Source organism: Bufo bufo, chromosome 2, assembly GCF_905171765.1.
Source record: "Bufo bufo chromosome 2, aBufBuf1.1, whole genome shotgun sequence".
Taxonomy (NCBI): domain Eukaryota; kingdom Metazoa; phylum Chordata; class Amphibia; order Anura; family Bufonidae; genus Bufo; species Bufo bufo.
In genome coordinates this window covers 723,585,198-723,599,509 of record NC_053390.1, presented here as the reverse complement: position 1 = coordinate 723,599,509, position 14,312 = coordinate 723,585,198, and the positions used below count along the sequence as shown (strand labels likewise).

General features: G+C 41.3%; 1 protein-coding gene across 1 annotated transcript in view; it reads left to right on the top strand.

The window, feature by feature from the left end:
- The first annotated feature begins 10,406 nt into the window (after positions 1-10,406).
- The window catches only part of CRACD (capping protein inhibiting regulator of actin dynamics), a 47,270-nt gene continuing 43,364 nt past the window's right edge, over positions 10,407-14,312 (top strand). Inside the window, exon 1 of the mRNA XM_040418818.1 lies at positions 10,407-10,703. The gene's annotated coding sequence lies outside the window, so the exon portion shown is untranslated. The remainder of the gene's footprint in view (positions 10,704-14,312) is intronic.

Genomic DNA, 14,312 nt, shown 5'->3' with positions numbered 1-14,312 from the left:
TGTACTGTCTCCAGTGGCCCTAAAGCATGAAACAGCTGATTGGTGGGGGTGATTGGTGGACCACCACTAATTTGATATTGATGACCCATCCTAAAAATAGGTCATCAATATCTGTAGCTTGGAGAACTCCTTTTAATATGGTGTTCCAATTTATCTGTAAAATGCTGGTTATCTATGATTTTTGGATACGTTTTTTAGAAAAAAGAAAAATTGAGGTTGGCAATCCTGATGAATTTGGATAACATAAGAAGATTGTGCTGTAAAATACATGTTTCTCAATATGGAATCAGCTTCATACAATCAACTTTGTACGTGACTTGTTCCATAATTGCACATGAATGGGCCATGTCATTTCCATGGACGGTTTTCCTAGGATTATGTTTTGGCTTCCTCCCTGTAATTATGTGAATGTGCTCAATAATTATTACATCCTACTGTTTGGTTTTACATCTCAGCTTAACATTTTACAAAACAGATTAAACAAATATAATGGAGAACGTCAATCACTAAGCTTTTCAAAGGAGACAAGAAGATTTCAATGATCAGTACATGATTTTAGTTATTTTCACAGCCATTACAGTTCTTATAGGTTAGGAGATTCTCTGCACTCTGCGTACCCTATATCTCTGTATATCAACCAGCCCTGAGCAGCAGTTCTAGTATGTATTAGGTACTTACACTCTGTACATGCATATGTACATAAGTTTATGCACACTAACTACATATGAGCACACATACATATTCTTTACATACATGTATTAATTAGAGTAGTCCCAAAAAAGTGCCAGGGCTATAGGGTCTGAGGCATCCCAATATTTAGTGTTTTACTTCAGTGGGGTTGCCACTTGAAGGTCCTGTTTTGGGTGGGACTGACACTGAAGGGCTCCTGTGTCTCATGGAGATGTCTAATATTTGTGGGGTCTTGTGTTTGAGGAGGTATTTGAAATTGAGGTGGGCGGGGGGGGGGGGGGGGGGGATTCCAGTGTTGGGGTTTTGTCATAGGGGGCTCTTGTGTTAGTGGTGGTGACTGATAGCGGGGAACCTCACCAGACTTCTGGCCTGGGTCTGCCCCTGCAGCCTGGGTCTGCCTCTGCCTTGTACTATAGATCCACACGGCCTCCATGCTCTCCTTGGCCTTCAGTAACAGTCTGTACAGCTTCAATACATTCAGAAGAACAGAAGAAATGTCTCCTGGCTTATGGTCTCTGGACTCCCATTCCAGTTCTGCTCTAGACAATAGAACTGTTGCTATATACCAGGGATGGCCAACCTGCGGCTCTCCAGCTGCTGTTGAACTACAACTCCCACCATGCCCTGCTGTAGGCTGATAGCTGTGGGCAGTGTGGGCATACTGGGAGTTGTAGTTTTGCAATAGCTGGGGAGCCTCAGGTTGGCCATCCCTGCTATATACATTTCCTGCACAAGAGACATCTGTGGTTGGTGACATCACAAGGGATGAGACATTACAAGTGAGCTGCTATAACATCAGAAGTAATTTTCCATCAGGCATGCATGCTGTGACATCACTAGTAGGTGTCAGTGATATCACAAGTGAATTTAAATCAGGAAAGCTACTGTGACATCATAAGTGGGTTTCAGCCAGGTCATATACTGTGACAACACAAGTGATTTTCAGTTAGGAATGCTGTGATGTCACTGGGTGGTTAAAGTGACGTTAGGTAAGCTGCAGTGATATCATAGGTGGTTTTCAGTCATGAAAGCTGCTGTGACATCACAACTGCACTATCACCGGATATTGTGAGATGACATCACAAGTGTGCTTTTATTGGGTTAGCTACTGTGACATCCAACTAATATCAGACAGGTAAGCATATGGGTGGATATACCACATGTATCATCAAATGATCAGCTTAGTGTAAATTCCTTACACTATTTGCTTTACATGTTAGATTTGAAGAATTCCTATATAATAAATAATAATAATAACATTTATTTATATAGCACCATCATATTCCACCGCACTTTACAAATTCATAGGGTTCATGTACAAAACAAAACTAACTGGCTACACTGAAACACTAGGAGTCAGGGCCCTGCTCTCAAGAGCTTACAATCTATTAGGAATTGGGGGTGACAAATAAGGTAGTTGATTGTGATAAGCAGGATTTGAGCCATTATTAAACTGACAGGAGTGGTGACGGCCGATCTGCTTCGGGTTTGGGACTACTAGAGGATCGGGTTCATGCCAGAAGTGTTGGTCAGGGAATAGTCAGTTTAGGTAGCTTGATAAGCCTGCCTGAAAAGATGTGTTTTTAAGGCACGTTTGAAGGTGGAGAAGTTGTGAATTGACCTAGTATTCCGGGGCAGAGTATTCATGAGAGTAGGTGCAGCTCGAGAAAAGTCTTGAAGACAGGAGTGAGAGGTACGAATTATGGAGGTTATTAATCTTAGGTCGCTAACAGAACAGAGAGCACGAGTAGGGTGGTAGATGGAGATGAGGGAGGAGATGTATGGAGGTGCAGCACTGTGGAGAGCTTTGTGGGTGAGGGTGAGAAGTTTGAACTGTATTCTGTGGTGGATGGGCAACCAGTGAAGTGACTGGCACAGACTAATAGCATCAGTGTAGCGGTTGGATGGATAGATGAGCATGGCTGCAGCATTTGGATAGACTGAAGGGGGGAAAGTTAGTGAGAGGGAGACCGATTAGTAATGTGTTGCAGTAGTCAAGACAAGAATGAATCAAGGCAACAACAAGAGTTTTTGCCGTTTGCAACGTAAGAAAAGGGCGGATTCTGGCGATATTCTTGAGGTGCGGACGACAAGAGCGTGTAAGTGATTGAATATGGGGAACAAAGGAAAGATCAGAGTCAAATGTGGCCCCAAGACAACGGGCATGCTGCACAGGACTTATGATAGTGCTGCAGACCGAAATTGAAATATCAAGTTTAGGTGAGTAAGTAGATGGGAGAAAGACAAGAAGTTCAGTTTTCGAGAGGTTCAGTTTTAGATACAGAGAGGACATGATGTTATAGACAGTTGCCAGACAATTACTGGTGTTTTGGAGTAAAGCAGGGGTGATGTCAGGGGATGAAGTGTATAGTTGGGTGTCGTCAGAATAGAGATGGTATCGAAAGCCAAATCTACTGATAGTCTGTCCAATGGGGGCTGTATAGAGGGAGAAGAGTAGAGGACCTAGTACTGAGCCCTGAGGAACGCCGACATCAAGAGTAAGTGGAGAAGAAGAGGAGCCAGCAAATGATACACTAAAGGAGCGACCAGAGAGATAGGAAGAGAACCAAGAGAGAGCAGTGTCCTTAAGGCCAATTGAGTAGAGCATAGTGAGAAGGAGTTTATGGTCTACGGCAGGGATGGCCAACCTGAGGCTCTCCAGCTGTTGTAAAACTACAACTCTCATCATGCCCAGACTGCCAACAGCTATCAGCTTACAGCAGGGCATTGTGGGAGTTGTAGTTTTACAACAGCTGGAGAGCCGCAGGTTGGCCAGCCCTGGTCTACGGTATCAAACGCTGCAGAGAGATCCAGCAGAATCAATAGCAAAAAAGTCACCATTTCTTTTTGATCTATATGATCTCTGACTACTTGTCCTATATGTTTCAGTCAAGAGGAAATTTTGAAATGATAGGATAGGTTTCTAAGAAAAGGGCGGATTCTGGCAATATTCTTGAGGTGCAGACGACAAGAGCATGTAAGTGATTGAATATGGGGAACAAAGGAAAGAGCAGAGTCAAATGTGGCCCCAAGACAGCGGGCATGTTGCACAGGACTTATGATAGTGCTGCAGACTGAAATTGAAATATCAAGTTTAGGTGAGTAAGTAGATGGGGGAAAGACAAGAAGTTCAGTTTTTGAGAGGTTCAGTTTTAGATACAGAGAGGACATGATGTTAGAGACAGCTGCCAGACAATTACTGGTGTTTTGGAGTAAAGCAGGGGTGATGTCAGGGGATGAAGTGTATAGTTAGGTGTCATCAGCATAGAGATGGTATCGAAAGCCAAATCTACTGATAGTCTGTCCGATGGGGGCTGTATAGAGGGAGAAGAGTAGTGGACCTAGTACTGAGCCCTGAGGAACGCCGACATCAAGAGGAAGAGGGGAAGAAGAAGAGCCAGCGAATGATACACTAAAGGAGCGACCAGAGAGATAGGGAGAGAACCAAGAGAGAGCAGTGTCCTTAAGGCCAATTGAGTGGAGCATGGTGAGGAGGAGTTTATGGTCTACGGTATCAAACGCTGCAGAGAGATCCAGCAGAATCAATAGCGAATAGTCACCATTTCTTTTTGATCTATATGATCTCTCACTACATGATCTCTGACTACTTGTCCTATATGTTTCAGTCAAGAGGAAATTTTGAAATGATAGGTTTCTAACCTTATCAGTTGTTATTATGTGGGAAAGTAGTTATTTCTTGAAGGCAACAGTGGCTATATCAGCTTCATGACCAAGAGCCATGTCCAGGATCTCAGCTGCATCCTTTTATTTCTTGTAGATTTATGTCCCTTTATCTCTTCATTTCATTTTCCTACAATTACTCAGAGTGGTCCTAGTGGAATCTGACAGAAGCAGCAGATTATTAGTCCTGTGCCTTGCAGAGAAGGGACTGCAACGCTTCACCAAGCGTCATGCCCCTTTGACTCCTGTCTGAGAGATCTTCTTCTCTTATTTACTGCAAGGGAATACATATGTATTACATTCCTAGTACAATGCATGGGTGATTCCAACAACATATTCATAGATTGAAAGATCTTTGGGTTAGAAGAATAAATTGGCATAACATTCCTGTACAGAAGATGCAAACACAGTACACAATATAAAGTTGAGACATATCTCAGTATTAGTCTCTAGGTTGAGTTTCGGGCCAAGAGAACAGAACTGGAATGCTTGCCACTTAGGATTCACATTTGTTCTCATGGTTAAGATAGGGAAGACGTTCAACATTTACAGAGAGTCCTTGCACCATCTGCCTTTACTTCTGCCTCCCCCAGACTCGAGGTCCTATGAGGATAGCTCCAATAGTGTGTAAGCTCGTTACTGCAGTTTTCATAGCATACATAATACAGTAAACAGGATGGAAATAAACTTCCTTTGTCAATCAATGTACCAACATTTAGAAGAAGGGAACGTTTGTGGCTTGATTCATTTACATGCATTTTTGCAGTTAAAATTTGTATTATGTTCCATTTAAAATCCAATAAACCGTCAGCCGTACAAATGTCACTGTAACCGCATTTGGTTGATATTCTGTGGATAGTTTTTTATTGTTTTCTAGATTGTGTTAGATGTTGCATTATGTTCTCATATTATCTGCTGCTATGAAGGCAATAGAGAGATATATGTGTACAGCAAACACTCAGCAATTGGATGCCTGGCATTGGAAATAAAATAACAGTAGAAATACTTTAGTTAAAATTTAAATCATAATAGATTGCTGCAAAGTAAAGGGTATAAAAGCTCCCGCTCCCTGCTGATCTAATGCAGCTGGTAGAGCAGAGGATTTTTAGCAGATGCTCAGAAGGTCATCCATGATACAAGCTGAATTACAGCACTATTGCGCTTGTCAAGGTAAGTTACAATAAAAAAAACTCTTATAAAGGAAGATTATTCTCATGGACCAATGAGAGATCTTTAATTTAGCAATATTGCTACGATGGGCATACCTCTGTTCACACCAAAAGCCTTGAGCTTTTGCTTTGGTGGTGGATAGTTGAAGTATTTACAAGACTGGTTTTAAAGGCTATGTACACCTTTGGGGGCAATTTATTTTATTATTGCTTGTTAATTATTTTGAGCTAAAATTCTTTTATTTCAATTGGTCTTTATTAAAAAAACCTTTTTTCTGTACAGAGCTGAGATGTTGTACTAGCTGCTTGTGGATTTTCTGTCCTTTATGTCATCTGAGGAGCTGACAGGCTCCTTATCTCTGCTCTCTGACCTTATAAACACTCATTATATCTAAGTTCTTATTTTACTGTTAAGAATGTGGCTTAAACAAGTGTTTATGACCTCTCAGTAGTATAGAGATAAGGTTTATTAGATGACACAAAGTGAAAGTACCAGTCACACAGTTAGAAAAACAGTTAACCATTTAAAAAAACGGCAATTGAAAATATGATTTTTAGCCAAAAATGAGTAAAGTGCAATCATAAACAAAAATTGCCTCCAAGGTTGTACAATGGCTTTAAGGTTATCGTAGAATTTCCCTGACTATGTCTTTTTTCAACCGTATTAACTATGTAACTATACTCCCATTGCTTTGGCAATTATAATGTATGTCCTTGTAATACATGGATATATGTTAGGTCCTCCAGAGATGGAGAGATATTCATTGCCGCCGTCTTAGTTCCATTGAAGGTCCCAAAACAAGGATGCCCCTATATTAACTGCGAATGCCTCAATAAGTTACTTGAAAATGAAACCAGGACACCTACAAACAATATGCAAAAAATATACATGTTAATCTTTATTGAGCATAGCCATAAAAATCACATAATCTAAAACACAATATAAAAAATATTTGGCAAGTGGTTGCATGCATAATGGAAGTCACAAGGATCCAACACATGATAAACATGTCAGTCCTCACAATGGTACCCTTGAGAACAACATAACTACAGTAAAGAATCGCACTCACATTACATTAACCAGGTATGACCTCAGGTTACACAGCTACATGTAGTCTTACATTGTGTTACCAACCAGGATTCCTACCAGGCCTCGACGAGGCTGCAGCCATTGATAACGTTTCCCACTCATTTCTGTTTCTAACCTGTATTTGAAAGTTCTGGAACATTAGAGGGAGACTGTACTGTATTTATCTGCTTCGTTCTATATATTATTAGTGTTAGACCAGCTGAAAACATGGATTTTCAGCTTTTTTGAAGGTAATATGTCACCTATCATTTTTTTTTTCTGCCAATGAAAATCAGATATTTTTTCTAATCTGTTTTTACAGTATGTTGTAATTGTAGATTTTTTTTATTCTATGCCTATACAGAATTATGGAGGCTGCCATCTTGCCCAAGCTGTTGTTAACAGCATTTAGAGATATATGCTTTACAGCCCACCACAACAGACTAGAGTTGTTCATTGACATTTGTGAGTTTTTGTGACCTGTGCAAAGGTCACTGTGGGTCCTGTGTAAACTATACAGAGGTATTATCTGTCATTGTAATCCTGCTGCAATGATAGCTGACTGCTGAAAAGTGTCAATAGAACAGGAGGTCTCGACATTATTAGGCTTAGGCTACTTTCACACAAGCGTTTTTGCTGGATCCGGCAGGGTTTAGCAATAATGCTTCCGTTACTGATAATACAACCATCTGAATCCGTTATAAACGAATCCCGTTGTATTATCTTTAACATACAGTACAGACCAAAAGTTTGGACACACCTTCTCATTCAAAGAGTTTTCTTTATTTTCATGACCATGAAGGCATCAAAACTATGAATTAACACATGTGGAATTATATACAGTACATAACAAGCAAGTGTGAAACAACTGAAAATATGTCATATTCTAGGTTCTTCAAAGTAGCCACCTTTTGCTTTGATTACTGCTTTGCACACTCTTGGCATTCTCTTGATGAGCTTCAAGAGGTAGTCCCCTGAAATGGTCTTCCAACAGTCTTGAAGGAGTTCCCAGAGATGCTTAGCACTTGTTGGCCCTTTTGCCTTCACTCTGCAGTCCAGCTCACCCCAAACCATCTCGATTGGGTTTAGGTCCGGTGACTGTGGAGGCCAGGTCATCTGGCGCAGCACCCCATCACTCTCCTTCATGGTCAAATAGCCCTTACTTTCAAAGTTTTCCCAATTTTTCGGCTGACTGACTGACCTTCATTTCTTAAAGTAATGACGGCCACTAGTTTTTCTTTACTTAGCTGCTTTTTTCTTGCCATAATACAAATTCCAACAGTCTATTCAGTAGGACTATCAGCTGTGTATCCACCTGACTTCTCAACGCAACTGATGGTCCCAACCCCATTTATAAGGCAAGAAATCCCACTTATTAAACCTGACAGAGCACACCTGTGAAGTGAAAACCATTTCAGGGGACTACCTCTTGAAGCTCATCAAGAGAATGCCAAGAGTGTGCAAAGCAGTAATCAAAGCAAAAGGTGGCTACTTTGAAGAACCTAGAATATGACATATTTTCAGTTGTTTCACACTTGTTTGTTATGTATATAATTCCACATGTGTTAGTTCATAGTTTTGATGCCTTCAGTGTGAATCTACAATTTTCATTGTCTTGAAAATAAAGAAAACTCTTTGAATGAGAAGGTTTGTCCAAACTTTTGGTCTGTACTGTACCTAAGACGGATCCGTCATGAACTCCATTGAAAGTCAATGGGGGACGGATCCGTTTTCTATTGTGTCGGAGAAAACTGATCCGTCCCCATTGACTTTCATTGTGGGTCATGACGGATCCGTCTTGCTCCGCATCCATGACGGAAAGAAGACCGCAGCATGCTGCGTTTTGCTCTCCGGTATAAGAACAGAACTGAACGCATTGACAGATCTCAATACCAGAAAATATTAATGCTAGTGTGAAAGTAGCCTTAGTTGCTAGTGTGGAAACAACAGGATTTTAGGATTAACAATATATATATATAAATAGTGACATGGAAAATGTAAAAAAAAAAAATAATCACCATTCTAAAAAAATGTTTAACCCTTACTACCCCAGAGGTTTTTTGTTTTTGCGTTTTTGTTTTGCGCTCCCTGCCTTCCCAGAGCCATACATTTTTTATTCTTCTGTTCAATAGCTGTTGAGGGCTTGTTTTTTGCAGGAAAAGTTGTACTTTCCAATGCCACCATTTAATATTGCATATGATGTAGTGGGAAGCGGGAAACAAATTCCAAATGGGGTGAAGTTGCAAAAAAAAAAAGCTATTCCGCTACAGTTTTATGGGTTTTTTATTTACGACGTTCAATGTCAGTACGAATCCAGAGATATCTTATATGTATAGTTTTTCTTGCGGTTTGATAGTGATAAAATAATAAACAAATTATAAAAAAGATGGAAAAAAATCAGTTTTATTTTTTCATCGCCATATTTTGACCCCTACAACCTTTTTGTGTACACAGCTGTATGGGAGCTCATTTTCTGCGGGGCGATCGGAACTTTTGATTGATACCATTCTGGGGTGTATATTACCGTTTGATCACTTTTTATTTAATTTTTTTTGTAGAAAATGAAGCAACCAAAAACTGCCATTTTGAAGTTTTTTTTTCCATTTCGCTGTTTGCCCTATGGGGAAGGTATTTTTATACTATGGGCATTTTAGCACATGGAGATGCCCCTGGTGTGTTTTTTTTTATTTTTTTTAGTTCTTTGATTTTTATTTTGGGGGAAAGGGGGGTGATTTGAATTTTTATGTTTTTTTTAAGCTTTATTTTGTTTATATTTTTTAAGCTTTATTTTTTTAACACTTTTTTTTATATTTCCCATAGGGAACTATAACAAGCAATCATTAGATTGCTATTCTCATAGACCCCAATGCACTAGCATTGGAGTCTATAAGAAAATTGCTAGTTTCCTATGGAGCCCTATTACAGGCAAGGGCTCCATAGGAAATACTATGCAGCAGCTTCCTGTCATTCAGACAGGGGCTGCTGCATGCAATCTCCGGCTCCTCCAATCGTCGCATGGGGGAGCCGGAGCATCACTGGAACTGTGCGCTTCCAGTGTTTCGCGCGCTCAGATGCTGTAGTCATAATCTGCTTAGGAGCTGGCGCCATCTTTAAAGAGTCGGCCAGCACCGTACTAGTAGGGAGCTGGTCAGGAAGGGGTTAAATAGTATGCAATTTTCTATTGATATTTCCTTTAAGAAAACTTTGCACAAGTTTGAAATATTCAGTGGGGGAGATTTATCTAAACTAGTAGAAAGGAAAACTGGCTTGGTTGCCCTTAGCAACCAATCCGATTTCACTTTTCATTTTTCAGATCTCCTTTGGAAAATGAAAGGTGCAATCAGATTGGTAGCTTTGGGCAACTAAGCCAGTATTCCTTTCCACCAGTTTACATAAATCTCCCCCCGTATGTCCCAGCCAGATGTTGCCCATACAGCAGTTATCATCCATCACCATGGAGGAACTAATACAGAATTTTCCAAGAAAACTCAACATGGCCAATGCTCTTCTCTCCAAAAGCTAATGGATGGCAGGTTTTCTGACCCCCATAGATATTAGATTGTCAGCAGACCAGAACAAAAATGTTAAACTGCTCTTTATGGGCACCTTCTTATGGAGTGACCTGTCCATTGGTATTATCCTGCTGCAGATCATGGTGCTTAGTGAAGTGCGATAAGATACCTTCACTGAGCAGCCGGGGAGGGACATGACTGAGATTTGGAAATCTGTGTTTATTAACGCATGACTTTATAATCTTAGTTCTGCTTCAGCGGCAATGTAAGACATTCACTCCGAGCCCTTGTTTGCTTATACTCCTGCTTATTGCACTTTGACTTTGTCCTATCTTATTCTTGGTAACTGTGCAGCCATGCCTTAGTGTTGGCAATTCTGATAACGTTATATCATTTCTTTACAGAGAAGAAGAGGACTGGAAAGTTTCAACCTCTAAAGAAGCTCTTTGGAAAGAAGAAAAAGAAGACCTCTTTGCTTCATTTTCAAGAAGGCAAACTTAAGCCAAGTCAGTCTATTGGCAGTGTGTGCAGTAACCCACTCTCGGCGTTGTCTTCGGATGAAGAAGCATGTGATAATCTGAGGTTAGCAACAATTTATACTGGTGGATTGTACAGTCATGGTTTTGGTTGGATGAAGTACATGATATGGGGCTGCAGGTGTTACTGGGCCAAGATCCAGAATTCACAGGACCCATGACGGATCTGTGTGACAGAGGTGGAAGCAGCAGTGCTCACAATACAGCCGCACGGTCAGGTTTCCTGATGCAGTTTTAAAAAGCCAAAACCAGGAGTGAATTCTGAAAGGAGGAGAAGTGGTATCTGTCCTCTACTTTCTCTCCTTTTATGATTCACTCTTGGTTTTGGCTTCCAAAGCTGCATCAGGAAACCTGTGGCCATACCCTGATACTGAGTTGTCTTAGGATGGGATGTAACATCTTATAATGTGATACTGACCGACTAGCACTGCAGCTCATGAAGCCTATGACTGAGACCCTACTATAAAGATTACAAGTCAGTATATGGTTTTGGTGAGAGGTAAATGTCTTCTTCGGTTACAGTATTGGAAATTCATTTAATCCAGCATCTGATCATTCAAAACCCTGAATTGTTTTCAGAGGTGTATTGTAATATAATACATACATTTCACATAACAGAATGAAGTCCTCTTGTTAAAAAAAAACATAGTGTTATACTAGCCTATTTTGTGTTATCGTATATATTCTTGGGCTTTCTCCCTGAAAGCTCTCCATCCTTATCAATAAATTATATACCTGTTTATACGACTAGCCAATAATCTATAATATTTCATTGTCTATAGTTCATTTAATTTACTTAAAGGATAACTGTCACATTTAGACCCTAATTTAAATTTTAATATATGTAGTTACTAATAACACGATATTCCAGAATCAGTTACTATTAGACTGACTTACCCCATATTTATATAAGATTCAGTCCTTAGCAACCAGTCTGCATAAAACTGCAATCTCACTATTCAGTTAAGATGGCCGCCACTGCCCTCACCCTGAGGCTAATCCCGCCTGCCCTCACTAGCCAGTAACAATGGCCCCCCAAAAGTGTCAGTAACCAGAGCCCTCCCCCTAAAGGGTTAATCTCCTGCAGCACAAAGGGGTCCTCTTACCACATGTTGCTTTCATTTATACACTGAGCAGACGGCAGATCTCCCTTCCCTGGTCTGCGCTGCTTCAACTCTACTTCTCCAGCTCTGCTGAGTGAGGGAGCGTCTGCCAAGCGCAGGGACAGGGAGAAGTGCACACTGCGTCCTCCGTCCTTCAACAGATAGAGGACCATGCCTAGCAACCCTATTTTAAGCACAGGTAAAAGTAGGCAGTACAGGGAACAAAAATGTGGAATTAAGGGGTAATTGAATACACAGTAAAAAGTTGAAATAGGGCCACCAAGGAGATATTAATCCCCACAATCCAATACTCCAAAAAAACAAACTTTAAATTACAGAACTCTCTTGTGGATAAGGTTAGTAACATGACTGAATGATGAAAAAGATGTATGTTCATCAGTTCAACCGGTACAAGGGCTACTTTCACACTGGCAATTTGGTTTCCATTTAGATCCGTTCAGGGCTCTCACAAGCGGTCCAAAACGGATCAGTTTTGCCCTAATGCTTTCTGAATGGAAAAGGATCCGCTCAGAATGCATCAGTTTGCCTCCGTTATGCTCTGGAGGCGGACACCAAAATGCTGCTTGCAGCGTTTTGAAGTCCGCCTGACGATGCGGAGGCAAACGGATCCGTCCTGACACACAATGTAAGTCAATGGGGACGGATACGTTTTTACTGACACAACCTGGCACAATAGAAAACGGATTTGTCCTCCATTGACTTTTAATGGTCTTCAAGACGGATCCGTTTTGGCTATGTTAAAGATAATACAAACGGATCCGTTCTGAACGGATGCATGCGGTTGTATTATCGGTGCGGATCCGTCTGTGCAGATCCATGACGGATCTGCACCAAACACGAGTGTGAAAGTAGCCTTAGGCTCTGTGAACCTTGGCACTGAATTGACTGATTGGAGTCTCTGTCCCAAATTCCACCAAATTTTACATGCCATGGCATTCTTCAATAAGAAAAAATCCCATAAATGTGGAGACCCTCAATGAAAAAGGTCACCATTGGTCCCCTGGATGAAGAGCGTTGAAGTATATGTAAATTTTTTATTTTTAAGGGTATTTCAAAGATATATTCTGTGGAGTTACATCACTCCAAATGAGCAAACGAAAACATTTCTTTACATTTTTGAAAAATAATATGCATATATCTATATCAAAAGAAATAAAGTCATTGATACATGGACAAATAAAATATGACAAACATGGAAAGAGTAGGGAAGGAGGGAGGGAGGGGGAAAAGGAAAGGAAAGAACAGGTAAGGGAAAAATACAGGTTACCAGTTACCTGGAAGCGCGTTGAAGTATAGTGTCCCATATATTGGTCTATATCAGGGGTCTCCAAACTTTTCAACAGGAGGGCCACATTGAAGATTTTACAAGTATTCGGGGGCCGGAAAAAAAAATCAGTTATGTATTAAATTAAATGTATATATTTTACATGGATCGTTTTTGTAATCAGCATGATATGACTGAGAACAAAAGAGAAAAAACTTTAGCAAAACAACGCAAAGACACCCGTGTCCCTATCAGCGGTGTCCCCATCAGCACAAAAATGTCCCCATCAGCACAGCAATGTCCCCATCAGCACAGCAATGTCCCCATCAGCACAGCAATGTCCCCATCAGCACAGCAATGTCCCCATCAGCACAGCAATGTCCCCATCAGCACAGCAATGTCCCCATCAGCACAGCAATGTCCCCATCAGCACAGCAATGTCAGCATCAGCACAGCAATGTCAGCATCAGCACAGCAATGTCAGCATCAGCACAGCAATGTCCCCATCAGCACAGCAATGTCCCCATCAGCACAGCAATGTCAGCATCAGCACAGCAATGTCAGCATCAGCACAGCAATGTCCCCATCAGCCGTGTCACCCTTAAGCACAGCAATGTCCCCATCAACGATGTCCCCATCAGAACAGCAATGTCCCCATCAGCGGAGTCCCCATTAGCAGCTGATAGGGGCCACCACTGATGGGGACACTGCTGTTGGGGACGCGGCTGATGGGGACACCATTGATGGGGACACCCGTGTCCCTATCAGCGGTGTCCCCATCAGAACAGCAATGGCCAAATCAGAATAGCAATGTCCCCATCAGAAAAGCAATATATTACCATAAAAAAAAAAATATTCCCATCAAAAAAACAATATTCCCATCAGAAAAACAATATTCCCATCATGGGGACACCCACTGATGGGGACGCTGCTGTTGGGGACATTGCTGTGCTGATGGGGACACCACTGATGGGGACGCTGCTGTTGGGGACATTGCTGTGCTGATGGGGACACCACTGATGGGGACACCATTGATGGGGACACCCGTGTCCCTATCAGCGTTGTCCCCATCAGCACAGCAATGTCCCCATCAGCGGTGTCCCCATCAGCACAGCAATGTCCCCATCAGCGGTGTCCCCATCAGCACAGCAATGTCCCCATCAGAACAGCAATGTCAGCAAACTCAGAATACATTTTATTTTGCCCCCTCTCACTCAGAATACATTTTATTTTGCCCCCTCTCACTCACAATACATTTTATTTTGCC